General features: G+C 43.0%; 1 protein-coding gene and 2 non-coding genes across 3 annotated transcripts in view; 1 reads left to right on the top strand and 2 right to left on the bottom strand.

Moving 5' to 3' along the window:
• Nucleotides 1-27,079, bottom strand: part of LOC126412136 (PIH1 domain-containing protein 1-like) — a 67,144-nt gene that overhangs the window by 37,262 nt on the left and 2,803 nt on the right. The window lies entirely within an intron of this gene.
• On the bottom strand, nt 9,398-9,471 carry Trnat-ugu (transfer RNA threonine (anticodon UGU)). Its single transcript has one exon. It is a non-coding gene; the product is annotated as a tRNA-Thr (tRNA).
• On the top strand, nt 10,215-10,288 carry Trnat-ugu (transfer RNA threonine (anticodon UGU)). The gene has a single exon. It is a non-coding gene; the product is annotated as a tRNA-Thr (tRNA).

The following is a 27,079-nucleotide window of genomic DNA, read 5'->3' as shown; positions in this document are numbered from 1 at the left end:
TGTTCAACTGCACCTTTAAATGGCATGCCATTGCACAATTTGTCTACGGCATGAATGCCTCTGCTCAACATCAGAAAAGTGCCAGTGTATGGAAGCCGTAGGGACGACTTAACTGAGTCCATTTGCAGCATCATGTGTAAACAGCTGTGGAAGTCTTTGTGTACAAACCCACGATACCACCTTGGTGAGAAGGGTGTGACAACATATTTTGATGCAATAGTACTTAACTGCTGCACTAACCATGGAAGTTCCTCTCTATGTGTCAGTGATACTGGCTAAATAGTCCAGTGGGATCTGTAGGTGTTCACCATAAACCATTTCTGTCACAGATGCCCTGATGTTGGATTTCTATGTCATTCGAAGGCCTAATAGCACTAAGCATAGCATATCTGTCCATTTTTCTTGGTGATTCATTAGTGACACTTTCAAGATTCTGTTTCATTATTCTACCATATCATTACTGGCAGGGTGGTAGCTGGTTGTGTGGATTCATTAGAGATTGCACAGTCTGTCTAGCTCCAGAATCATCAGGGATTCAATCTGACATCCTTGATCAGTCCTAACATGGAGAGGATAACCGAAGTGTGCAATTCTAGTACACAAACATTTTTGCAGTTGTTTCAGCTGATATATTGGCTATCGGCATTGCCTCTGCCTACCTTGTACGTCTGCCTATGGCTGTGAATAGGAATCTGTATCCTTCTGATGGTGGGAGAGGGCCTACCAGGTCGATTTGAATGTGGGCGCATCTAGCCAGTGCACTTTGAAAGTTACCAAGATCAGCAAGTACCGGACAGCCCACTTTATTTTGCTGACACGGAATGCAGGAATACGTCCACTTGCACGTCTCTTTCTTCACAGAAGACCACACAAAACTTTCCATAAGTATAGCTGATTGTAGTGTTGGCTGAGGATGAGATAGGCCATGGATGCTGTCGAAGGCTGTCTTTCAGAACTTCTTCAAAATACGAGGGTCGGTCAAAAAGTAATGCCTCCCATTTTTTTTCTACTTATAGAAATTAAGTTAAGTGGAAAATTTGAATTTGGCGCCATTCCTCAAACCTTCTTCTGCAATCCACTGCAGTAGTAACTTTCTGTGTCAACAGGTGGCAGCACAGCAGAAGTTTGTAAGATGGCCGACATCGATGTTCGTTTGAGACAGCGTTGTGTGATTGAATTCTTGAATGCAGAAAGTGAAACGCCCATACGCATTCATGAAAGACTGAAGAAGGTGTATGGTGTTGTGACAGTGGATGTCAGCACTGTTAGACGATGGGTTCGTCGTTGTAAGGAAGCTGAAGGGCAAACACCGTTGACTGACGAAAAGCGGAGTGGCAGGCCGGTGAGTGCAGTGACTCCACACAACATTCAGCAAGTTGATGACATCATTCGTGGTGACCGTCGGGTGACTGCAGATGAAGTGTGTCGCATTATTTCTCTTAGTAAAGGCAGTGTGATCACGATTATTAAACAATTGGGGTACTCAAAAGTTTGTGCACGGTGGGTTCCAAGAATGTTAACCGATCAGAATAAAGAGGCAAGGAAAACAATAGCCTCCCAACACTTGCAGCGCTTCCGTTTGGAGGGAGATGAGTTTCTGAAAAAAATTGTGACCGGGGACGAAACATGGGTGCATTTTTTTTAACCCGAATCAAAGAGGCAGTCAATGGAGTGGCGTCACACAAGCTCGCCGAGGAAGAAAAAATTCAAAACTGTGCGATCGGCAGGGAAAGTTATGGCAACAGTTTTCTGGGATACAGAGGGTGTGATTCTGGTTGATTTTTTGGAGCAGGGATGCACAATAAATTCTGTTCAATACGTCACAACCCTCAACAAACTTAAAGCACGTCTTCAGCGAGTTCGCCCAACAAAATCAATGGCAGATGTTCTTCTTTTGCATGACAATGCAAGACCACACACCAGTCGTCACACCTCTGATGAGATTGTCAAAATTGGATGGGAAGTTTTGCCTCATCCCCCATACAGCCCTGACCTGGCACCATCAGACTTCCATCTGTTCGGGCCACTAAAAGAAGCTCATCGTGGGATTCATTTTGAAGATGAGGAGGCCGTCAAAACATCCGTGCGTCAATGGCTTAGGAAGCAGAGCTGTGATTTTTACCGTGCTGGGATACATGCCCTTGTTCAAAGATGGACCAAAACTGTAGAGATGGGCGGAGATTACATTGAAAAATGACAAAATGATCCTCAATGTTGTGGTTTTCAACCTATGTAATTGCATTTAAATTTCCTGACAATTAAACGTAGAAAAAAAAATAGGAGGCATTACTTTTTGACTGACCCTCGTATATGGTCATGGTTTGTTCAGAGATACGTCACACAACAGATTCAACTTAAGAGTTCATTACTGGAATTTGTTCAATTTTTGGCCTGTAGATGAGTCATTTAACAGTTGTTGCCACTGTGGGTACTTGGCTTGTTCCACAGCAAGTTCTCCATAAAATAAATACAGGAAAAGCAATCAGCCACTAAATTTTGCACCCCCTTTAAACGGTGAATATCTGTTGTAAACTGGCTTATGAATGCAATGTAACAGAACTGTCTTGATGAGCATTTGTCATTACCATGTTTGGGCACAGAGGTAATGGGTTTATGATCTGTAAAAACTGTCATCGGTCAAGCTTCTATTTGCAGCCCAAGGATGAATTGGCCTCCATATTTATCCAATCTGGCTCCTTGTGACTACTTTTTGTGGGCATATTGAAAGACACTGTTTATGGAACCTTCCCACCCCACTGGAGGAACATTAATTGGCTACCGGTGTGGCATTTGAATCCATTTCCATTGAAAAATTACAGGATGTGATAGGAAATTTCACTGTTCATTTGCACCACCTCCACACAGTGAGTGGTGGACATTTCAAAAAGACTGTGATGTGATTGCAAAAACTGTTTCCAGAAAAAAAAAGTTTAATTATGCATGCTGATACTGTATGAGCTGTACACTGTATGGCGCCATCTGTTAGAAGTGTTTTAAGTTATTTCAAAACTTCTGCATAAAATTCTTACATCTTTCCCAACCTTTTGTTGCACTCGTATAACAATCATAGTTCTGGAGATATTTAATTTTGAAATTGGTGGCTCTTCTACTGGATACCCTGTAGAATCGAACAACAGCTGCTTCATACATGCTTCACAATGACAGATGTTTTTGTCTCTACATTACAAGTGGCAAAATATAGGGCTACTATATATTATTCATTCACTTTCAAGGCTTTATATTTTCCAAAGCACTACATGTAAAAAAAAAAAATAAAAAAATAAAAAAAATAAAAAGCTGATGCATAAAAGCAAACATAAATTCACCAAGTTTGCATTGTGCCCATCAGCTGGCATTACAAGTGTACTTTCCTGACAAAATGGCAACAAAGTACGGAAAGAGTTTTTGTGTACTGAAATATGCAATATGTTTATCTGTTATAACAGTGCAGTTTGCTTTCAGTAGGAATCATGGAAAAGACATGCCATGTAAACAGAGCATTGTGCATTGGTATTAATAATTTAGGGGGACTGGTTGCCTCTGTAAACAGAAACGTAATGGTCGACAATGTGTGCTACATGCAACTGTGGAGAGGGTGAGGAAGTTCCGTACGCAGCCCAAAAAAATCAATTGTCAGTGCAAGCTATGAACTTTGAATACCATAGCATATTGTGTGGGGGATTTTGCAATGGTGTTTACATTTCAAACCATACTATCTGTACCCTGTGCAATGATTAAAACCAGAAGATCACAGCTGGCGCTTAGGAAGTACCAGAGGATGAACAGCTCACCTTCAAGCCGATACTCAGTGATGAAGCAACCTTCCATTTATCTGGAAAGGTTAATCGCAACAATCAGAGTGTGGGGCACTAAAAATCCTCATGAAATTGTGGTGCATGAACAAGATCCACCAAAGGTTAATTTTTGCTGTGCAAATGTCACAGATGAAGCTATATGGGACGCTTTTCTTCTGTGAGAAGAGTGTGATGGGTACCTCTTACCTTGATACATTGCTGTAATGGTTGTTTCCATAGCTGACTGCTGTTTCTGAGAATTTCATTTTCCAACAAGGTGGAGCACACCCTTTTGGAGCACTGATGTTTGTCACTACCAGAATGATGAACTTCCGCATTCCTGGATTGGGTGTAGTGTAGAAGGTGATATAGCTCTGTGCCCTTGCCCCCCCCCCCCCCCCCCCCCTCCACCAAGTTGCCTGACATAAGGCCTTGTGACATTAAGGACCATGTTTGATAACCCCACTGCCAAGAATGCTGGAACAGCTCAGTGTGATGACCACTGACAGCATGTTGCTCCTTTAAGATATGGAACAGACATGACTACTGTTTGGCTGAGTGTCATATAACCATAGGGGTGCTCTGAGAACATTTTTAGAATGCAAAATACAAACTTGGTGAGTTTACAGTTCTATTCAGGCATAAATTATATTTGTACACGTAATATTCTGGAAAGTACAGAGCTCTGTAAACAAATGTGCCATCTGCAGCATCCTTGCGTCGCATTTACTATTAAAAATTTAACTACACCCTTGCCATACACTAAATGGAACAAAACTTTGTGTAACAGTTTGTAGTGTTAATAGCTTATTACCATAGCAATTTAAGCCTCATATCGACAGTGCTTTTTGAAATACATGAAGAACATAATTTAGAGTTTTCACGAATAAGTAACTTCCTGACAAGTTCGTGCATATTATATGTAAAAGTCAGCAAAGAAGTTTGAGAATGTTTCTAGTCTTTCAATAACGTAGCAAAACAATCTTCTGTAAAATATTTTATTTTAGAAAATAATTTTCATTTTTAAAGACATATAATTTATGTTACATAATGTCAATTTTCTTGTTTTTATTGTCAGAGTGGGTGAGGGACCAAATGTAGTGGAAAAATGTGAATTGTAAGAAGCCAGTTTATGGTACTCTTGACTTATAAAATGTAGTACAGTAGTTCACATATTTAAAGAGGGGATTAATTTGCTTTTATGTTTTATTTGAAACATTTTATTTAATATTTTTGTCTAAAGTAACTTGATAACTGGATGGATTCAAGAGACAAACTGTGGGCACATGTGAATCAAAATCATAAGAAAAGTTCAGCTTGGAACATCAACAACATTACAATATATGCTTTCCCCACACATACCCTAGTATCCCTATCCTTCCTCTAACTCATTATGGATTGCTGCTTTCATTCAGTGTGACAGTTGCAAACTGGCCAGAGTTTCCAGAGACAGCAGTCACGTGTGCGTGAGGAATGCCTGCTTGTGCGAATGTGTGTGTGTTTTCCTTTGTTTCCTGAAGAAGGCTTTGGCCAAAAGCTCAGTGTGTAACAGACTTCTCACTGTGCCTGTTTGCAACTCAACACATCTTTACAGTGAGTAGCAATCTATCCTTTTCATAATAGTGTTAAAATTATACAAGAATTTTTTTGCATGCATTGGGTCTGTGAGCAGTATTGTGATCAGGAGTTCAAGAGAGAGTCAGTGCTAGGCTCTTGTTGTGATTGGATTTCTCACACTGGGCTCTGTAAAAATATATTAATTATAAGCAGTCACGAAATTTAGGAGACTGAAACATATCTGAAAATGTTTAAGAATGGATGTAAATGGCTATTATGCAAATTTTGTATTTTTTGTGCAAATTATGACTGACTCAAATAAATAAAATTCCTTGTGGCATACCATGCAACTGTAACCGAGAACTTATACAGGGTGTTTGGAAATTCCCATTACAAACATCTAGGACTTGTGCAGGAGAGCGAGTACATAATATTTTGAATAGGAACTCATGTCCAGAAATATACCATTTCTTTTCTATGTTGGTTTCAATTCATGTCCATGTCTGCTGAGGTAAAGAGAAAAGTCTCAGAGTTGCTTGTTCTCGTACACAGTAGGGCAGACAGGATAACGTGTACTACATCAGTCACCTGATGTCACTTAATGTCTGCTTTGCTGCGAGACTTGTTCAAAGCCTGTGAGTCTCTGATACAGTAATAATGTAGACAAACAATGTTCAAGTGTTAATACAAACAAATGTGCTTAAGTGATAAATGGATGTTTCATTACATTTCCTGTCGAATTGTTACCTAATAACTGTACCGCGTCACGCCTAATTCAATTTGTTAAGCAGAAGTGGGCGAGTTAAACATCTGAATTGGAAGCGTCATAGAACAGGAAGGCTATTTTTCCAGACATGGCTTCCTATTCAAAATATTACGTACTCACTCCCCTCTACAAATCCTAGAAGTTTGTAACGGGAATTTCCGTACACCCTGTAGTTGAAAGTGAACATTCACAAGGCACTGTGCGAGCATCAGAACCATCGAAATTTGCATGTATTTTGGGTAACAGGTAAGGTGAAAACCTTCAACTGGCTACTGGGGAATGTATGTGTTGTACACGCGAATGCTGTATTCCAAACTGTATATAGAGTGAAATTGGTGGCATAAAAATGGTTCTGAGCACTATGGGACTCAACTGCTGAGGTCATTAGTCCCCTAGAACTTAGAACTAGTTAAACCTAACTAACCTAAGGACATCACAAACATCCATGCACGAGGCAGGATTCGAACCTGAGACCGTAGCGGTCTTGCGGTTCCAGACTGCAGCGCCTTGAACCGCACGGCCACTTCAGCCGGCTATTGGTGGCATAAATTTGTATTTAAAAGTGACAACATATAGTTTTCTTTCAAAAAATTTCACTCACTTGGGTGTCAGCCAGACCAAGAACTTGAAATCATTTTTGCACCCTGTCGACACAAGTAGTGTGGTTAGTATTTCTAACAGTTTTTCTAGTCGAGAACCTTGTGCCAGGGTGTCTATGAAGGACTGACCTAAAGGTGAGTGAACAATTTCTTATGCAGGACTACATACCATGCTATCACAACTGTGTTGCTACATTGTTGACTTGCAGCCCATTCATACTCTTCACAACACTTAGAAAAGAGAACTCTCCAATTGACATACAAGTATGTTTCATATCACTGGACATCCAGTAGATAGTAGTGCTTTTTTCCTAACAATTTCTTGTCAACTGTGGAGAATGTTACTGACACAATCTGTTTGGATATGGGGCAGTCAAATGAAAACAAGACAGATGGAAGAAAGGAAGTATAATGTTTATTGTTTCAAGAGTAGTCACCATAACTGTTAACACATTTATTCCAGTCAGACAGGATGGTCAATGCCTTCATAGAAAAATGTTTGCAGCTGCTTGCAGAATCATGTTTGTATGCAGACGTGCACCTCTTCGTACAAAGCAGATAAATTGTATGGAGGTTTTGTAAGGGCTTCTTTATGAAACTTCTGCAAAGTACTTGAAACAAGCTCAGCAACATGTGGGCAGGTCCACAGTGGGGATAAATGTATTAATAGTTATAGCTATACTTTTTAAATAATGAACAGTCTACTTACTTTTGTTCCATCTGTCTCTTTTTCATTTGACAACCCCTTATATTATGAATTCACTGCTTTGATAGAACTACTAAGTTTTGATCTGGCAAAATGGGTTACTAATTTAGAACAGCTAATAGTTATAATGGACCCAAAGAGTGAGATGCTAATCTATGGAAACAGGTTCAAGACATGTACTAGAACACAGAAACGGACAGATTTTAGTTGAATGCAGCGGCCATAAAAAATAGTTACATTCAGGCCCAACTAATATGAGAAAGGAAATTGTTATTCCAGAATACATTTTGCAGATGTACTGAGAAGCTACAATCAGATATATTACCATCAAGGTCTCCAACATAAATTTCATTATGGTTACCAACTCGACTGTACATCTTTTGCAATGCTTCCGAGAAAGCACATTGCTATCCTGGATGTACACTCGAAAGGCGATGGACTATTCCACGTGCAAGGAAAACGTCATGTAACATATCATTGTTTGCTTAATCTGTAGCAAAACCAGACTTACATCTGTCAAGATGGCAGCTCTGCCATGTTTCAAGTTATTAGCACCATTAATACTGCTACTTAAGCACACCAGTACAGTATGACACTATCAAATTAATTCTGTAGACATATGTTGCACTAGCTTTGGGTTGGATACACAATTATCTGAATCAACGGAAGACATTTACATACATCTGGGGTCTGGAAATCCATATGTATATGTCAATGAAGACATTAACTTGGACAGTAAGTCCAGTTGATCATCTTGAAATGAGGAAGCCATGATAATTAAATACTCTTTACCACTGGTAGAAGAATCTCAATGACTTTCACACTCTGAATCATGATGGCCATCCAACACATTATCTACGACACAGCAAAGAAAGGAAGCACATGCAGCATATAATGAGCATTGTCGCACCTTTCAGCATTATAGAGTGCTCCAAATTTATATCAAATTGGATGGTGATTTGTATGCCTAACTGGCTAATATGACTCATTCACCAAATTTCCAAGCAAAGATGTTTCATGCTGCTAATGAGAAACTGCCTGAATTACGGAATATGTTACCTACTTCACAGACCCATTATTAGCTTGCTGAGGACAGCATTAAGTGGAAATTCAACACCTGCCATGCAGATTGGAAGGGAGGATGGTGGGCACTTTCAAATGCTAGAGCTGACAAACAACTGAAAGGTAAGTACAAGTACATAGATAGGCTGGTACGTATGTCAGAGAGCTGACAAGGGCTTCCTCAGAGCTCATTAGTGGCAAGAGAAACCCCACCTGCATCTGACACCCCACACCAACTCTATTACGAGTGAAGACAGTTAAAAAGTAAAAAATGCATTCTAGCAGGAAGATTAATAACAAAGTAAGAATGCTAAAAATATAATGGACACCAGTGGGACCAAAAATAATAAAATGAGGTGAGAGAAATAATCAGGTCAGAAGGTGAGTGAGGCAGCTGAGTGTCCTGAAGAGTTCTGCAAGTGATGGCTGCATCTCCCAAATCCAGCCTGCATCTCCCAAATTCATCCCATCCCTGATTGAAAGTGTTTAAAGGAGAAGCAGCACCTGCTATTAGTAGGAAAGCTACCCCTAAGATGGATAATAGAGTATGGCAAAAAAAAAGAGGCTAAGTGCATCTAAAATCAATTAAAACAGAGAAAAAAAAGGGATGACCAATGCAGCTGGCAAAGGGGGTAAGGTTGATGGTCCCCAGACTCAGCATGCGATGCAAGATTCCCAAGACGAACCACCTTACCCACACCTTGAATGTGGTTTAAAACATGATATCTGAGAATAAAAACTGCTTTCACAAAGAAAATGTAGAACAGGTTCAACTGTATGGGTATTGTAATCCAATACTAGAGATAAATATCCAGAAGACGATACTTAGCATGGAATAAATGATGACTAACTGACATCCTCAGCTGCCAACAGGTGTTGTTGATATACCTCAATGTGGACAGCTGAAAATGTGTGCCCCGACCGGGACTCGAACCCGGGATCTCCTGCTTACATGGCAGACGCTCTATCCATCTGAGCCACCGAGGACACAGATGAATAGCGTGACTGCAGGGACTTATCCCTTGCACGCTTCCCGTGAGACTCACATTCCCAACTGTCCACAATTCTACATATGTATTGTACCTTATAGACATTTGCCCAGCCACTCACTCATTACTCGCGCACACTTTGGCAATTCCCATAAGAGTTTGGGCAACCTGTGCGCATTCGCACAGACGAAGGTCAATGGCTGGCTAGCCTTTAACTGGGTGGGCAAATGTCTATAAGGTACAATACATATGTATAATTGTGGAAGCATGCAAGGGATAAGTTCCTGCAGTCGCGCTATTCATTTGTGTCCTCGGTGGCTCAGATGGATAGAGCCTCTGCCATGTAAGGAGGAGACCCCAGGTTCGAGTCCCAGTCGGGGCACACATTTTCAGCTGTCCACATCGAGGTATATCAACAACACTTGTCGGCAGCTGAGGTTGTCAGTCATCATTTATTCCAGGGAAAAGCTGCACGGTCATCAACAGTAACTGTTCTTTCGAGAACAAGTTACTGTCTTCGTATATATAGTTAAAGGTTTCCAGCCATTGACCTTCGTCTGTGCAAATGCGCACAGGTTGCCCAAACTCTTACGGGAATCGCCAAAGCGCATGCGAGTAATGAGTGGGTGGGCAAATGTCTATAAGGTACAATACATATGTAGAATTGTGGACAGTTGGGAATGTGAGTCTCACGGGAAGCGTGCAAGGGATAAGTCCCTGCAGTCGCGCTATTCATTTGTGTCCTCGGTGGCTCAGATGGATAGAGCGTCTGCCATGTAAGCAGGAGATCCCGGGTTCGAGTCCCGGTCGGGGCACACATTTTCAGCTGTCCACATCGAGGTATATCAACAACACCTGTTGGCAGCTGAGGTTGTCAGTTAGTCATCATTTATTCCAGGGAAAAGCTGCACGGTCATCAACAGTGACTGTTCTTTCGAGAACAAGTTACTGTCTTCGTATATATACTTAGCATGGAGATCCAGATGGAGGCGGCATTCCACCATGATGTGAGCTACTCCCTAAAAGCACGACACGCGGGTGGCTCATTAAATAAAATGAAGCTATAGGTTAATGTGGTATGACTGATCTGGCGACACAAGGCAGTGGATTCCTTCTGAGGGGACTGGAAGGAGGAGCATTATGCACCCACAGCCTCTTTGATAGTTCAAAGTTTCTCAGAGGTAGCAGTATCCCACCGGATGTACTTTCATCTCGAAGTGAGGAGAAGTCTTATTTGCACCTGCAAAACCACACTTGGAATTGTCAGAGCAAATGTTGGGCAAGTAATCACTTCTCTAGCCAGACGATCGACCATTTTATTTCCTGGGATAATCACATGGCTTGAGGGCCAGAGAAAGACAATTGAGCAGGCAGTATAATTGATGTAAGAGAGAGTCATAAATAGCAGGTATCAGAAAGTGACAAGGGTAATATTGATCAATAGCCTGGAAACTGTTCATGGAATCACTACAAATTAAAATTTTGTCAATGGAGGTAAGTTTAACAAATCGTGGAGTTCTGATAATGACTATCAGCTAACCCTGTAAAAACACTATGTTTCTGGCAACAAATGTTATACCTGACTACGGACTATGGCTGTGGCTGCCCGGGATACTGCCCACATTGAGGCTGACCCCTCACCCGTGGTAGAGTGGGAGGTCATCTCGAGGTGTGGCAGGGGGCGAAAGACATTCTGGAGAGCTGAACGGAAGGCCTCTCCAGTTTGTCTGATGAACCAGTTTCAGGCTCTGTCTCTGGCTGATATTGATCTTCAGCGGGACATGGCTGCTTGTCCTGTTCCAGAGTTTGCCCCTCAGTCTGCAAGATCCGGGCGGTTGCAGAGGGTGGGCTTACTGGTAGTTGGGAGCTCCAACGCCAGGCGCATAATGGGGCCCCTTAGGGATACGGCAGCAAGAGAGGGGAAGAAAACCAATGTGCACTCCGTGTGCATACCGGGTGGAGTCATTCCTGATGTGGAAAGGGTCCTTCCGGATGCCATGAAGGGTACAGGGTGCACACATCTGCAGGTGGTCGCTCATGTCGACACCAATGATATGTGTCGCTATGGATCGGAGGAAATCCTCTCTGGCTTCCGGCGGCTATCTGATTTGGTAAAGACTGCCAGTCTCGCTAGCGGGATGAAAGCAGAGCTCACCATCTGCAGCATCGTCAACAGGACTGACTGCGGACCTTTGGTACAGAGCCAAGTGGAGGGTCTGAATCAGAGGCTGAGACGGTTCTGCGACCGTGTTGGCTGTAGATTCCTCGACTTGTGCCATAGGGTGGTGGGATTTCGGGTTCCGCTGGATAGGTCAGGAGTCCACTACACACAGCAGGCGGTTACACGGGTAGCAGGGGTTGTGTGGCGTGGACTGGGCGGTTTTTTAGGTTAGATGGCCTCGGGAAAGTACAGAAAGGGCAACAGCCTCAAAGGGTGCGGGGCAAAGTCAGGACGTGCAGGGACCAAGCAGCAATCGGTATTGTAATTGTAAACTGTCGAACCTGCATTGGCAAAGTATCGGAACTTCAAGCGCTGATAGAAAGCACCGAAGCTGAAATCGTTATAGGTACGGAAAGCTCGCTGAAGCCAGAGATAAATTCTGCCGAAATTTTTACAAAGGCACAGACGGTGTTTAGAAAGAATAGATTACATGCAACTGGTGGTGGCGTGTTTGTCGCTGTTAGTAGTAGTTTATCCTGTAGTGAAATAGAAGTGGATAGTTCCTGTGAATTATTATGCGTGGAGGTTACACTCAACAACCGAGCTAGGTTAATAATTGGCTCCTTTTACCAACCTCCCGAATCAGCAGCATTAGTGGCAAAACAACTGAGAGAAAATCTGGAATACATTTCACATAAATTTTCTCAGCATGTTATAGTCTTAGGTGGAGATTTCAATTTACCAGATATAGACTGGGACACTCAAATGTTTAGGACGGGTGGTAGGGACAGAGCATCGAGTGACATTATACTGAGTGCGCTATCCGTAAAGTACCTCGAGCAATTAAACAGAGAACCGACTTGTGGAGATAACATCTTGGACCTACTGATAACAAACAGACCCGAACTTTTCGACTCTGTAAGTGCAGAACAGGGAATCAGTGATCATAAGGCCATTGCAGCATCCCTGAATATGGAAGTTAATAGGAATCTAAAAAAAGGGAGGAAGATTTATCTGTTTAGCAAGAGTAATAGAAGGCAGATTTCAGACTACCTAACAGATCAGAACGAAAATTTCTGTTCCGACACTGACAATGTTGAGTGTTTATGGAAAAAGTTCAAGGCAATCGTAAAATGCATTTTAGACAGATACATGTCGAGTAAAATCGTGAGGGGTGGGAAAAACCCACCGTGGTTCAACAACAAAGTTAGGAAACTACTGCGAAAGCAAAGAGAGCTTCACTGCAAGTTTAAATCCAGCCAAAACCACTCAGACAAACAGAAGCTAAATGATGTCAAAGTTAGTGTAAGGAGGGCTATGCGTGAAGCTTTCAGTGAATTCGAAAGTAAAATTCTATGTACCGACTTGACAGAAACTCCTAGGAAGTTCTGGTCTTACGTTAAATCAGTAAGTGGCTCGAAACAGCATATCCAGACACTCCGGGATGATAATGGCACTGAAACAGAGGATGACATGTGTAAAGCTGAAATACTAAACACTTTTTTCCAAAGCTGTTTCACAGAGGAAGACCGCACTGCAGTTCCTTCTCTAAATCCTCGCACAAACGAAAAAATGGCTGACATCAAAATAAGTGTCCAAGGAATAGAAAAGCAACTGGAATCACTCAACAGAGGAAAGTCCACTAGACCTGACGGGATACCAATTCGATTCTACACAGAGTACGCGAAAGAGCTTGCCCCACTTCTAACAGCCGTGTACTGCAAGTCTCTAGAGGAACGGAAGGCTCCAAATGATTGGAAAAGAGCACAGGTAGTCCCAGTCTTCAAGAAGGGCCATCGAGCAGAAGTGCAAAATTATAGATCTATATCTCTGACGTCGATCTGTTGTAGAATTTTAGAACATGTTTTTTGCTCGCGTATCATGCCATTTCTGGAAACGCAGAATCTACTATGTAGGAATCAATATGGATTCTGGAAACAGCGATCGTGTGAGACCCAACTCGCTTTATTTGTTCATCAGACCCATAAAATATTAGATACAGCATCCCAGATAGATGCTATTTTCCTTGACTTCCGGAAGGCGTTCAATACAGCTCCACAGTGCCACCTGATAAACAAAGTAAGAGCCTACAAAATATCAGACCAGCTGTGTGGCTGGATTGAAAAGTTTTTAGCAAACAGAACACAGCATGTTGTTCTCAATGGAAAGACGTCTACAGACGTTAAAGTAACCTCTGGCATGCCCCAGGGGAGTGTTATGGGACGATTGCTTTTCACAATATATATAAATGACCTAGTAGATATTGTCAGAAGTTCCATGCGGCTTTTCGCGGATGATGCTGTAGTATACAGAGAAGTTGCAGCATTAGAAAATTGCAGCGAAATGCAGGAAGATCTGCAGCGGATAGGCACTTGGTGCAGGGAGTGGCAACTGACCCTTAACATAGACAAATGTAATGTATTGCGAATACATAGAAAGAAGGATCCTTTACTGTATGATTATATGATAGCAGAACAAACACTGGTAGCAGTTACTTAAAATATCTTGGAGTACGCGTGCAGAACGATTTGAAGTGGAATGATCATGTAAAATTAATTGTTGGTAAGGCGGGTACCAGGTTGAGATTCATTGGGAGAGTCCTTAGAAAATGTAGTCCATTAACAAAGGAGGTGGCTTACAAAACACTTGTTTGACTTATACTTGAGTATTGCTCATCAGTGTGGGGTCCATTCCAGGTAGGGTTGACGGAGGAGATAGAGAAGATCCAAAGAAGAGCGGCACGTTTCGTCACAGGGTTATTTGGTAAGTGTGATAGCATTACGGAGATGTTTAGCAAACTCAAGTGGCAGACTCTGCAAGAAAGGCGCTCTGCATCGCGGTGTAGCTTGCTGTCCAGGTTTCGAGAGGGTGTGCTTCTGGATGAGGTATCGAATATATTGCTTCCCCCTACTTATACCTCCCAAGGAGATCACAAATGTAAAATCAGAGAGATTCGAGCGCATACGGAGGCTTTCTGGCAGTCGTTCTTCCTGCGAACCATACGCGACTGGAACAGGAAAGGGAGGTAATGACAGTCGCACGTAAAGTGCCCTAAAGTGCCCTCCGCCACACACTGTTGGGTGGCTTGCGGAGTATAAATGTAGATGTAGATGTAGGTGTACCTGACAAGTGGGAAATTTTAGACCCTATCCCACCCTATCTATGGTTTTAAAGCTGTTAGTATAAACCACAGTAGCACCCTAATATTCCTGACAAACTGATACTGAAAGGTCATGGGGGCAATACACTTTAGCTCCTTGAAATAGATTGGTCCCAATTTGTGATCTGGGTACTAATCAAGGTGGAGTGTGCAAAAAACATGGACACCACTTTCAAAGGTTATCAAGTGGAGATCCCAGCAGAGGCCCTTGAGGTGCATTCCAGTTGCTAATACCACCCAATGGTTGGCGTCAGGGGGTCAATGCAACTTGTATGCAGAAAGAATTTGATAAATTGGATGATTATGAAATTGTCGAAACTGAGGAGGGAATATATCCACTTTAGCAAGGAGACTGTTATGGCAGTAGCCTGGAAGGAGTCAGCAGCCAGTTTTACCCCACAATGATTGGCTGTGTCCGACAGTTTCAAAGGTGAAGTGCCACTGAGCCATAAATATGGCAGCCATAGTAAAACTGGGACATGACCAGGGCCCAGTCTAATTGGGTCAAGGCCCTGGCCCGATAAATATGGAGGAAAGTGATGATGACAATGACAATGGTGATTGGATTAAAGGGATTAAACATCTAGGTTACCAATCCCTTGTTGCACTGATAATTCATAAAATAATGTGGGAGGAGAAAAGGGGAACTGGCAGTTCCAGGTTTCGTGACATTATGGTTGTCATTGAAAATTTGCATGCAGTTGCTTACTTATGACAGATGGCTGGCCGTGAAAAACTGCAGCTGGCCACTAGAAGATAATCAAATAAGGATCATCATAGCCAGCAGTACAATAATGGGGTGAGAAAATGAAGACTGTAAGTACCAGAGAATCAATTAGCTTAAACTATCAAAGAAATAAAATAAATAAATAAAAAATTTAAAAATGCATAACAGTGCTGAGGTAGAAAGTAATTGTAGGTGGTTTGGGTCACACATCGCACCAAGAGGTACTCCCACGACATACACGCCTGAGACCCAATACCGAGCTACAGTACATTTTATTATAAAACCCATTTTCCCTCAGGAAATTTACGACTTTCATAGTTGCTATCTCATCCTCCCCAAGTATCTGAGATAGGGAGGTAGCCATATGAAGGCTTGACTCAGATCAGCCTACAGGGCACACACTTTGAGAATATGGGCTACACCTTGGCGGTCCCCTTGATTGTTCTCAGCTTCTTTAGGTTCAACATAGACTGTCATTCCATACCCCAGGTTTTCAAAATTTGTTGGTGCAGTTGCAATCATAGGTCTGTGCCCAGTACTCTGATTTCAAGTTTGTCTCTTGTGGTTGCTTCTTTAGCTAATTTATTAGTGAGTTCATTTCCCAAAATACCTACACGGCTGTGTCCAAATGAATGGTACACTGGTTCCGGAGATGTGAAGGTCTACTAATAGGTCTTTCACATTAGCAGACAAAAAGTTTCTGCAGTAGCATGGAGATATGCCTCGTAAGCAGCTCTGTGAGTTGCTACAAAACCATGAAATCTTTTATGGAAAGAGTTCCAAGCTACTCTGTTGATGCATGCCGAATTTAGGTACAACTGAACAAAACAGGCCTCTGAAAATGGTGGTATCAGCATTTTTCTTATGGCCATACAAGAGGTCCATCTGAATCATAGGACCACGTACACACCATGAGGGATGCCAAACAGGGATGATTAAGTATCTGAAGATGGTGACCACAAAGTTCACCAAGAGTTGCTGCCATCTGACCCTCAATGGCAGGATACCAGATTCCACCAGGAGCTTGTCTACATGGCTCATACAGAAGACTCTAGTTGCCATATGCACACAACTGTAGTGGACAGGGTGCAACAAGCTCAGTACTGATGGTGCAGCCAACCTGTAGGCAACATTGGCATAGTCTAGATGGAATAAAATCAAATTTGAGGAGAACTGCAGAAGAACTGTGTGGTCTCCACCAATAGAGGAGCTGTTGAGATATCAGCGGATATTAAGTTTTGTAATCCAGTCTGTCATGAACTGGAATACATGTGGTAACTATTGTACCTTTTTGTTAAATAAAAGGCCTGAGAATTTGAAAGTTTCAGTGACTTCAAGTAACTTGTTATCTAGGTAAAGTTCTAAATGTGGCTGCACAGTCCTGAGTCTACGGAAGTGCTTGGTGTGAGCTTTTGTGGGAGAAACTGTTAATCATGATTCACAGCCTAGTTTTGTACTTCCTGTATGGTGAACTGTGGGTGCCGCTCTGTGGTACACAACAACATAGAGCTATATTATTGACAAAGGTCGTCCACATACAGTGACAGTGAGACCGTGGGTCCCACTGCAGACACAATACCACTGAAATTGACACCAAAGAGTGCAGAAACGATCCCTGATGGCTCCCAAGTTTTCTATAGATATTGGTGGCTGTGGGTTGAAAATATCCAAACCCAAAAATTTGGAGCTGTTGTTCCATGCTTTCATACTGTGTGATGACTGCAAGTAAGATGCAGCCACTGCCTTCTCGAGCACCGTGTGCCAACACTCCAGTGGCATCAGCTTGGTATACTTCAAAGTGCTCACAGTGGGGGCACCACAAGGGAGCAGCAGTCATACCACTGGAATCAACGGAGCCAATCAGGATGCAACCTCATGTGATTAAGTTGCATCGTCACAGCCCGGATGGGGAGATTCATCTGGTGGGCATCCTGGTGTACAGAGCAGGTCTCCTCTCAGTCGCGATGCGGTTACTGTGATAGTGTTTATGGGAGAAGTTTGGCTATGGGCATGAACATGAATAATTATGCTGAGCTATGTTTCACCTTGTTTTCAGAATAAATCTTCGAAGTTGTAATTAATGCCAACTTTCCATTTGGTAGTTTGTACCTGGGACACAACAAATTTCCCAGGTTTCAAGTCAGTCCTCTGGAGACGAGTTAAGGGATTTGGAAGTTTTTTTTTTTTTTTTTTTTTTCCCCCATCTGTCAGTGATTTGATAGTGTTTCTGTGCCTGTTAATTAAGTTGGTGGTTTTTCTCTCTTCTTGTGTGCTATTTAGATATTCCGTTATTAGTACAGCATGCTGCCCTCAGATCCTATATTGTGGTTCTTCTGCTGTCACTTTTGTGTTTTGCCCTGCTCTTAGTCTTCATGCTAGTATATTTAGTGACTGTCAACGCATAAGACTTGTTAAAATATCAAAACAAGAAGAACCTTTTCTTGACGTTCCAGTTACTGAAGTTTGTAATTTACAGGCTCAGCAAACCAACAAGTTGACTGAGGCATTAAAACAGTCTGTCGCCCTGAATAATCAGCAGCAGCAACAGTCAACTTTTGGTTCCAGTCATACCTCCATTCCATCAGTTTCACCCAGAGAAAGAGGAATCGGACGTATATAAACACCAGTTGGTGGCACATCTCAGCATCTCATCACAAGAGGTGCAAAAAATTTTTTTCTTATCCGTTGTAGGGACCTATATCTATAACCTTTGCCTGAAACTCAGTCCTGACTACCGTCCAGAGCAGTTGTCGATGGACTGTATCCTCTCATTGCCAGACAGTTATTTTGAATAACAAGTGTCAGTAGCAGCTGCATGGTTCAATGTTTTTCATCAATGTAAGCATTCCCCGGTGGGTCATGGAACTAAAAGGGTTGTTATGACTGTGTCGATTTAATTGTGACTGCGGTAAAAATTTCAATGATCAAATGATGTGTGATGCAATAGTGCAGAACTTGTCAGCCTCTAGAATATCTGCAGCTGTCTTACAGCATTGAAATCCTTCCCTTCAGGACGCACTAAACATTACTGACAGTCATAAAGTTAGTTTCAATATGGAATGGTCCCGAAATTGCTATGGGGGTACATGAGAAGCTACTCACTGTCCATGAGAGAAAAACTAAACATTTCAAATTCATCCATATCAAAAATGTTAAGTGGTTCTAAAGATTCTGACACTATAAAACAAACCATGTGTGTGTGACTTTTGTAGTGCACAGATAAACTACAACTATGTAAGACTGGGATCGTCGCATCATTGTATGCAGGCAAAACTTTGATACAGGGAGAAAACTACGTGGAACCGAGTAGTAGATATATATGCTCGTTCAACAAGGTGGCAGCAGCTCACATATCCAAATGCAATTGTACCGGTAACCTATCGATGAATAAATCGATAAATAATTTGTTTGCAGTCTTACTAGACTGCAGAGAAACTGACATAAGCTTTATTCTAAAAGTCCCTGTGACGTACACATTGACATTGTATACCTGAAATGATGTGTAAAAGGCTGTTATGTTGCTGTCTACACTCAGAGCTTATCGCATTAACTGCAAAACTGGTAGCCCAATCTGAACCATTGTTACATGACGTTGACACAAATTCACATTTCAAAGCATTGTCTGGAGAATTACTGTCGGAGTCAACACAACCACAACCAAGTGGGTTGGAGGCAGCAGATTGGAGTCCAGGACCTGCCACATCATCTGTGGTGAAAGATATGAGTTCCAATACTACTCTCGATGTAGCTACTGACTGATGTGTGATGGCTTGTGACACAACAGCGATATGCTGGGCAACCAAATCTAACTGTATGAACTAAATGTAAAGACAGCAAGCAAATTGGAAGACCACTTGTGAAATGCTGCTCGCCAGATACAAAAGACAGTTGTTTGCCTATTGAATAGTGACAGGTGATGAAAAATGGATATTTTTGAGAATCCTAAGCGTCGTAAATCATGGCAAACTATCGACATCCACTGCAAGACCAAATCACTTTGGAAAGAAGACAATGCTCTGTGTTTGGCAGGATCAGAAGAGTGTTATCTATTATGTGCTGCTGAAACCTGATGAGGCCATTAACACTGATTGCCACTAACAGTAAATGATCAATTTAAATCGAGCATTATGTGAAATATAACCAGAACAAGGAAAAAGGCAACACAAAGTCATACTGCTCCATGATAACACCCCATCACACACAGCAAAATGAGTCAGGGAAATGATCCAGGCATTCAGTTGTGAAATACTAGGTCATGCAGCTTATTCTCCAGACTTGGTTCCGTCCAATTATCATCTACTTGCATCGCTTGGGCATGCTCTTGCTGAACAACACTTCAATTCGTATAAAAATGTACGAAAATGACTCACTGACTGCATTCATAGCCTGGAGGAGAGATAGGAGAAATGTACAAAGAGCAATGGAGATTATTTTGAATAAAATATTGTTTATCAGTTTCAAACAACAGACATGTAATTACTGCAACCAAATTCTGGTTTCATACTTCTACACCTGGTAAGAATGTCTCGCCAGTGAAAGAACAAATGTGACTGAGGGTTCGAGTGGCGGCTACCAGTTCTACAGTGAATATACAGTATCCATTCAGTGGAATAGTAGTTTACTGCATCTTTTGTGTGTGTGCGTGTGTGTGTTTAAAAACCAGTTCATCTGTTGACTGTAAAACCACCAGGGTATACAAATTCCAAACCTGGAAATGCGACAAGGATGGCCGGCAACATGCAGTGAAAGATCTTGGAGTCAACAGAGTCTTTCAGCCCAAAGGATATGTCCAAACGGATCTGAGGATGGGTACACACCATGTGGGCATGCTTGATTGCTTCCTGACAAGAGGTGACAGTGGAGGAAGTCAGAGTTCAGGGCAGAGACGTTGTATGCCAACTGCAATTGTGGTTCCAGTCCTGAATTGCTGTGGTGGGAGGTGGATCTCTCTACTATGGAAAAGGACATGGTAGTTTGGATGCTCTGGGGAGTAGCAAATGTGTATCGCATGCTTGAGCAGCAGTTGTTAATACCTGCTCTGTAGTGGAGTAAGGACCCCAGCCTCCACGAGTAGGGTGTTCACAAGCCAGGTCCAAAAGGCACCTGTCACCAGTCAGACTCCACAATAGTGTATTGGGTCCAGCATCCACAATGCTGAAGGCGATGCCGAGCCATATGCCAGACTTTCATACTCAAGACGGGACAGTATGAGGGCTGCATACTGTTGCAGAAGTGTAGAACAGTCTGCACTCCAGCTGGTGTTACTGAGGCAGCAAAGAGTATTAAGGTATGACCAGCTCGTTCACTTAAGTTGGGGAAGATGGGGAGTCAATGTCAATCGGGCATCAAAGACGACCCCAGAGAGCGAAAGATCAACACATGGAGCAATTGGTCATCGAGGTATAATTCTGGTTGTGGGTGGACAGTATGATGGCAACAGATGTGCACAATGTATGTCGTGGCAGCTGAAAAATGGAAGCCATGGGCAAGAGCCCATGACTGCACCTTTTATATGACGCCATGCAGTTGGTTTCCAACACTCACAGTGGAGGAGCAATAGAACATGTAAAAATCGTCAGCATACAGAGAGCGACAGCTGATGCTAGATTATTGATAGCCGCTAGAAAACATGGCACACTCAATATAAAGCCCTGTGTGATCCCACCTCTTGTATATGAGAGGGTGGCAGGGAGGAAGGTTACTGTGAGAAGCAACAACTTGAACTGGAAAATATGATGTGACAAGAAGTTTCAGACAAAAATCTAGAATGGGCCCTAGAGCCTACTCGTGTACGGTGACGAGGATGTGAAGACACCTTATGAGGTCATAGGACTCCTGCAAGTCAAAAAAGAAGTGATAAAGTGTTGACGTCGGGCAAAACCTGAACAGACAGAAGACTCCAGACACACAAAAGTGTCAGCAGTAAAACAATGTTGGTGAAAACCACCCTGGAACAGAGCTAAAAGTCCCTGAGATTCAAGGTACCAACATGACTACCAATTCACCACATGTTCAAGGAATTTGCAAAAAAAACACTGGTGAGACTAAATGGGTGGTAGCATGACCCATCTTCAGGTGGTGTTTATGGAGTTTCATAACTAAGACAGCCTCACTTTCTCACCACTGATGTGGGAATTCAATCTTGCTCCAGATATGATTAAAAATGGCAAGGATGTGACATTGGCAATACACCAATAGGTGTCTGAACATTTGGCTGTGGATGCAGTCTGGCCCCGGAGCCATATCAGGGCAGAGAACTAGGGTACTGAGGAAATCCCACTAACTGAACAGAGCATTATGGGGAAGTGGGTAATCTATATTGATAGGTAAGTGAATTCGCTCCACCCGCTGTTTGTCATGAAATGTTGGCTGATAATTCTCAGATGCAAAGGGTTCAAGCAAAGCGCAGAGCAAAATGTTTGGTGACAGAAGCTGGGTCAGTGTAGGTGACACCATTCAGGGAAACACCAGGTGCACCTGGTGTCCATAGAGGAACTAAATCTTTGTCCATGCCTGCAAAGGAGGGGTATGCAGTCTAATGGCAGTAACGTACCGTTCCCAGGTTATTTGTTTCTGTCGTTTTATTTCGTGGTGGACTCGGGCACTGAGCCATTTAAAGGCAATGAGGTCCTCTATCAATGGATGTCACTTATGGGACTGGAGAGACTGTCTGTGCATCTCTAATGGCCTTGGCGATTTCTGAATTCCACCAAGATATTTTCTTCCGATGGGGGGTCCAAAGGAAGAGGGGTTCGCTAAGTCTGCTGCCAATATAATGGCTGGGGTCGTGCTCTGGAGAGTTGCATATATTTTCTATATGGTGGGGTGGTATGGGTGATGGTAAAGGCAATGGCGTACCAATCAGCATTATTAACAGCCCAACTGGGAGGACACTCAGGTAAGTGATGCTGATGGAGGGCAGGACGATTGGAATATGATCACAGTTGCACAGTTCATCATAGACTCTCCAATGTAAGGAGAGGAGAAGACCAGGGATTCAAGTGGAAAGATCAATGGTCAAATTAAGATCCATACACCACACCGAAGTGTGTGGCAACACTGATGTTCAAGAGGCAAAGACTGAGCTATGCAAGCAAAGTTTTGATAGCTTACTGCGGCTCCAAAGGGAGGGCACTGAAGTTGCCCAAAATGAGGATGGGAGGGAGGAGCTGAGAAATCAGTGGAAACAACTTGGTCTGAGACTCTTCACAATCAGAAAGATGAAACACACGATAAAATCAAGAGATATTCTCACAAATATAGCCACAACCTCCAAAGTTGTATTGACTGGCATGTGTTCACTGTAGACAGAGTCCAGAACGTAAGCGCAAACTTTGTCTAATGCTCTGTCATAGTCAGCTTGATTCTTAACCACCCTGTGATGCATAGCATCCTCTACAGTGGACAGCTCTTAATGGTCCATTCTTTGGCATTTTCAATCAGTCCTGAGCCTGCAAATGCACCCAGTCCACTGCAGTGAGCACTCCCTACTAGTGTTGTGCACTGCATGCATTTGCAGCCTCATGGCTGAAAACGCCAGAAGTGACAATTAAAAGTTGTCCATTGCAGTGAAAATCATGTACCACAGGGTTAAAATAGCCCCAACAACCATTTAAGGGTAGAGGTTTGCAATACTGGGAGCCAAGTTTCCTGGCGGGTATTGCAGAAAGCTGGGGAAATGTATAAGTGACATCGTCATAGCTCAACCAGCTGGTGGAAAAAACTGCTACAGTTCCACTGGAGGATCATGTTATTTCCTGCTACCACCAGCTGTGAGGATATGGCATCAATACATATTGGTTCTGAAGAAGTTTATGTGGGAGGATGCGGTGCCACAGGGGCCACCAGAACTTCCACCTTGGGTACAGAGTTGGAACATGCAGGATCTGGTGGCATGAGTGCCATCAGAGCCTCCTTCATTCTGGAGGTGTTCTTTTGGTCCCTCTTCTCCATTCATGATTTTCATCTGTCAGCCCTAGTTTTAAGGACAGAGGAGGAACGCAAAAGCCTATGCCCGGCAACCCATAACTCTTGTATCTAGTTGCAGACATGCTGAATCTTGGAAGGGGAGAATCCCAAGGGATCCTTCTTGGTGAAAGACAATGGATATGGGTGTTGCTTCTGTGGCTGAGGGTTGGGGATTGACATCCCCAGTGGATGGGGAGTCAATGCTCCTGAAGTAAGCGTGGCGCAAACAGTAGGAGGAGGGCCTCAACCACTGTGGGAGCGAGTGTAGTTGAGTGGCCCTGAGGCCCCAGTGTGAAAGGCATGAATAGTGAGGGAACTGTCACTAGAGAGAATGACACTGTCTTAACCAAAGCAAACATTATCATACATACATACAGACACTCATACTACTTCTTGGACTCCTGATACACAAGTTGGTCAAGGGTCTTGGATTTTCTTCTCTCTTTGGAAGAAAGTAGAGTCCAGTCAACACAGGGAATGGTGCTTTCTGCAGTGGACAAAGACGGTGGAAGAGCACAAGGAGCACCTGTGTGCAACTGAAGTTCACAATAAATACAGGTGGGGCTGGCAACACAGCAAGACGACATGCCCGAATCTCAAGCATTTGAAGTACTGCATGGAAGGGGGAACATACGGTTTCGTATCGCATCAATAGAGCATTATTTGACTTTTGTTGGCAATGAGTCACCTTTGAAGGCCAAGATGAAGCCCCAAGTTTCAACCCTATTGCTTTTTGGTCCCTACTGGGCACAATGGACAAAATGCACACTCCATTGCTTCAAACTGGCATCAGTATGCAAAAGGTGGTCACGAGGGAAGATGATATCCTGTAATACAACAGAACTATTACGGGAGGTGATAGTTTCAGGAATGCGACACAGCTTGTCAACGGCAAGCAAATCCTGCAATTGGGCATGGGGTGCAGTTTTAGCCAGTTCTGAACCTCTTTTCATTTTTGAAATCAATGCTACTTCCACAAGCCTGTCAAGGCGTTCAACAAAGAACAATGGTTTTGTAGACAAAAAGGAATCCCTGTCAGTCCTAGTATTTTGGGGAGTATTTCTTCCCTTGTCTAAGCCCTGTGTTTCTCTCACAGCACAGCCACGGAAGGAAACATAGTGGGGTCATATATCTCTGGACTGCAGTAATCCTTTCCTTCAGACGAGACTGCTGGAGCTGTACAGTCACTAGAGGAAGAAAGTTAGAGCCACTTCCTTTGTGAGTAATCCACTCTGAATGAAGGCTCCCCCACGGGCACCACCCACCCACAGCAATGGCTACCTGGCTAGTGAACCACTGCCTGGAATTCCCAGCCCACATAGTCACTGGCATACACATGGAGTGTCCTGTTTAGGTACCAGTAATGCAGTCCCTGTTTTTTCAGGGGCTACCACCATGCAGGTACTTCATGAGCCCCCCCCCCAAATTACAGAACGGCTTCTGTGTTGGGTTTTGGGTATATTACCTTAGCCAAAAAGGAAGGGGTGCAAAGCCAGAGAGGCACAAAAAGTGGAATGTACACCACATAGGACGACTTTCCCTGCAGGGTCCGCACTTCCGTAGAATTTGGAAGAGGAGTGGTAGGTCCAATCTAACAATGGTGACCATGTAGTGAATGGAGCACAGTTGTAAAAAAAAAGTCCAGTATCCTAAACGAAATTGAAGCATAGTCGGCACTAAGATGATCATCCAACGGAAAGGCAAAGGGGGGAAAAAATAGCAGAAGGATGGACTTGCACAGAAAGTGAAGTATTACTTCAGCCACCCAGGCCCCTTGTTGGCCAAGCATCTATTCACAAAACAGTTGTGAGCACTGGGGGGAGGGAATCATTAGGCCGCAATGAAAGATGACACTGTGAATCCTGTTGAATTTGTTTTTGAGGAGAGATGATATCTAGTATATCCCAAGTTTATCACAGACCTTAAGTGCCTGGGATTGGTTAGCATCCAAAGTTCTGATCAACAAAGACCCACTTCTCATTTTCTCTGTCGTTGTAACTTCTCTGGACCTATCCAAAATATTTTCAACACAAAACAGTGACTTCATTGTTGCAAAAGATTCTCCATTGCTTCTGGAGCATACCAAGAACTGGACGAACTGTCTACCTCCATTTTTCCTTGCCCATCTCTCATCTCATCGCTCAATCGAAGGTGGAAATGCCATGGAGTTGTAAGCCTCTGCATTAAAATCTTACTTTCTATCTGCCGAGAAAGCTGTGTTAGCACAGCCATCAGTATGGAGGAGTTTGATTTGTTTGATTGTGGATCATCCATCCCGATGCCACTCACTCTGATCGGAGGCTCTCCCCATGGACACCACCTCGTCACAGCAAAATGTATATGGCACAGTAACTGTTGTGAGACGTCCTAGTGTTTCGAAATGGACAGGCACCTACTCCTCAGCAAACATGGGTAGGTTACAGCTGAGGCATCAGCAGTGTGATCCCTACATTGACAGGGGACTACAACTGTGTGAGTACACGATGAGTCCCACCTTCCTCTCCCCACTCCCACAATGTATTAGCTGCTCTGTTGGATTAATATAAATCCACCCTAACGGTAAGGGCAGAAGTTCATAGTGCATTTTGGACAATTATGCACCATGTAAGGTGTCCTCCTCCATATGGCCTACACTTTGGTGAAATTTAGAAAAGTGGAGGTCAAACCATACATGGGGACCATAAGTAATAAAGCCAAAAGATTGAGGGGAAGGTTGTGAAATGAGCTAAAACTGATGGGTGACCTAATAATAGCAGAGTTGTCAATATAAAGACTTCTTTTAGAAACTTCTTATGACATGGGTCTATTCTAGCTGGAGGAAAACAGTGCAACTGCACCTCATGAGGTGTGAAAAAGGAGGAAGAGAGCATTAACCTTTCGCATGCAACTAGTATAGCAGACAAACATGGAACAGCCATATAGCTTTTTATCAAAGAGAAGTACCAAAAGTCAGGGCTGTGCAATGACACCCAAAAACTGGGTACCCGAGTAGAGTTCTGGGTTAGGATGGATTGCAGCATGACAACAGAAATGCACAACTCATGTTTTTGCAGGAGAGAACTGGAAGCCAAGGTGAGGTGTCACCCAAAGGCCCTTTGGATGGTACCTTGGAGCTGACATCCAGCCAAGGCTACGGATTGGGATATACACCAAGTACAAGTTACCAACCTACATCATAGGGGTGACAACAGATTCAATGGAGGTCACTGTCTCATGCATGTGATGAAGATTGCAATGCTCTGTGAAGAACCCTGCAGGGCACCGTTCTCTTGGACACATGGGGAGTCAAGTCGTGTATCAACTCTAACTCGAAACAATCATTTGGAAGAGAGGTGGGGGGGACTGATGAATAAGAATCAGTAAGGTGTTTCAAAAACCACAGTCATGGAGGTAAGTAAATGTGATATCAAAAAAGACTGCAACAAGGATTGCCATTTAGAAAAATGCCTGTTTCCAACTTAACCAGATGGTTGGTTGTGGATCATCCCTTTCATAAACCACACTGATAGGGGGGCAAATGTTTCCAATTTAACCAGATGGTCAGCTGTGGATTGTCCCTTCCGGAAACCAAACTGATAAGGAGTCAAATG

Source organism: Schistocerca serialis, chromosome 7 (assembly GCF_023864345.2).
Source record: "Schistocerca serialis cubense isolate TAMUIC-IGC-003099 chromosome 7, iqSchSeri2.2, whole genome shotgun sequence".
Lineage (NCBI taxonomy): Eukaryota > Metazoa > Arthropoda > Insecta > Orthoptera > Acrididae > Schistocerca > Schistocerca serialis.
The sequence above is the reverse complement of the archived record's forward strand: the minus strand, read 5'-3'. Positions and strand labels throughout refer to the sequence as shown.